At 38.4% G+C, this 2,500-nt stretch overlaps 1 protein-coding gene across 5 annotated transcripts in view; it reads right to left on the bottom strand.

Annotated features, from left to right (window-relative positions):
* The window catches only part of LOC133652599 (citron rho-interacting kinase), a 156,223-nt gene that overhangs the window by 42,159 nt on the left and 111,564 nt on the right, over window positions 1-2,500 (bottom strand). The gene's annotated exons all lie outside the window — the stretch shown is intronic.

Genomic DNA, 2,500 nt, shown 5'->3' with positions numbered 1-2,500 from the left:
ATCTTGGCCAGCATATTACTCCAATTGTTTTAGCGGAATTTTCGGATCGGTTTCAAATAGAGATTATATAATCAGCAAAAAATGTGATATTGAATCACATTTGTGTGTTTTTTTATGCAAATAATTACATCATATCAAACTGCAGTGTGCACTACAGAGCAACAAGCTTGCTGCTGCACTATCAGACATTTCCAAGTGAGAAATTTGGAAATAGAGCACTCAAGATGAAGGGGAAGTTGTGATTTTGAAAGAATTTCTGTAATGTGAAAAATTGGTAGGCTAGGTGTTTTTTAATGACAGGAACCTGTAGAATTCTGGGAAGACTAGAAATGTTTAACTTTAATGTTTGGAATGTCACAATTAGATTTTCTGAACGAGGTGACTTTGTTGAAAGGATTAGGATCAGCTGAGAAATGTGGACATCTTAAAATTTCTTAAGATCAAAAGGAAATTGTGTGATGGAAAATTTTGGGGGAGGTATAAATTCTTAGCACAAATGCCTGTGAATATTCTCATTCCTCCAAGTCATTGTAACCTCAGGGCATTGAATCGATCACAACTGGACTGTTCAGAATGTCTTACAAGATGTTTGCATCTCATCTGAACAGGCTTCATTAATTCATGCTCCCAGACTTTGATAGGAGCGCTGGAGTCTGAAGGCCTAGTAGTGCATGATCCAAAGTGTTGATCCTTCACAAGAAGTTAGTACGGATGTCCTGAATGAGCTGAATGTTATGTTGGAATGGTTTGGATCGGGTGTAGAAATTGGGGAGCAAAAAGTAAGAGTGCTCAAAGCAAACACTCCCGGTAACAGTTAGAGATGCTACCTCAGTATAAGCATTTAAGTCCCATCTTAAAACTCAATTTGTATACTCTAGCCTTTAAATAGACCCCCTTTATAAACCAGTTGATCTGCCGTTTCTTTTCTTTTCTGCCCCCCTCTCCCTTGTGGAAGGGGGGACACAGGTCCGGTGGCCATGGATGAAGTGCTGGCTGTCCAGAGTCAGGACCCGGGGTGGACCACTCGCCTGTGCATCGGTTGGGGACATCTCTGCGCTGCTGACCCGTCTCCGCTCGGGATGGTCCCCTGTTGGCCCCACTATGGACTGGACTTTCACAATATTATGCTAGACCTACTCGACGTCCATTGCATCCGGTCTCCCAGAGAGAGAGAGAGGGGGGGGGTCACCCACATCTGCGGTCCTCTCCAAGGTTTCTCATAGTCATTCACATTGACATCACACTGGGTTGTGAGTTTTTCCTTGCCCTTATGTGGGCTCTGAACCCAGGATGTCGTTGTGGCTTGTGCAGCCCTTTGAGACACTTGAGATTTAGGGCTATATAAATAAACATTGATTGATTGATTGATTGAAGGCAAAAGGAAATTTGTGAGGTGGGAAATTATTTATTTTAGGAACAATGGGAATTTCACAGGATATTGTTAGTCTGAATGTGATTCTGATTGAGATGTGTGTTTCTATGTTGGAATGGTTCAAATTGGTTGATAAATTTGAGGAATGTGGAAATTGTATACAAATTGTTCTTTTTTTTTTCAAATGTATTTTATTGTGAGAATTGTGGCATTACAGAAAATGTGGAAATTATTTGGAATGAGCTGGAATGAGCCTAACATTTTGATGTTGAAATGAATTTGGTCGGTTGACAAATTAAGTACCGTATTTTTCGGACTATAAGTCACAGTTTTTTTCATAGTTTGGCCGGGGGTGCGACTTATACTCTGGAGCGACTTATGTGTGGAAATTATTAACACATTACCGTAAAATATCAAATAATATTATTTAGCTCATTCACGTAAGAGACTAGACGTATAAGATTTCAAGGGATTTAGCGATTAGGAGTGACAGATTGTTTGGTAAACGTATAGCATGTTCTATATGTTATAGTTATTCCAATGACTCTTACCATAATATGCTACGTTAACATACCAGGCACGTTCTCAGTTGGTTATTTATGCCTCATATAACGTACACTTATTCAGCCTGTTGTTCACTATTCTTTATTTATTTTAAATTGCCTTTCAAATGTCTATTCTTGGTGTTGGGTTTTATCAAATACATTTCCCCAAAAAATGCGACTTATACTCCAGTGCGACTTATGTTTTTTTTCCTTTTTACTATGCATTTTCGGCCGGTGCGACTTATACTCCGGAGCGACTTATACTCCAAAAAATACGGTAGTTGAGTGTCCGAAAACGGGACAAAAATAAAAATAAGAATAAATAGAAGGATTTGGGTGCAAAATAACATACAAACATGCAGAAGATATACGGTACATTAAATTTACATGTAATATGATCATCTGCACCAAAACTCTTCTGTGTAAGAACTCTTCAGTATTCACTCAATGAATAGTTTACTGCTGAATCCCTTCAATATTTTATCCTGTGCATTTCCAAATCTTACTTGTGTTTTTATAACATTCTAAACCAAACCTAAAGACATATGTCAGTCAGATTTCTGACTGACATACTTTTACTTTA

This window comes from Entelurus aequoreus, linkage group LG06 (assembly GCF_033978785.1).
Source record: "Entelurus aequoreus isolate RoL-2023_Sb linkage group LG06, RoL_Eaeq_v1.1, whole genome shotgun sequence".
Classification (NCBI taxonomy): Eukaryota; Metazoa; Chordata; class Actinopteri; order Syngnathiformes; family Syngnathidae; genus Entelurus; species Entelurus aequoreus.
Note: the sequence above shows the minus strand (reverse complement) of the source record. Positions and strands in the feature narration are given on the sequence as shown.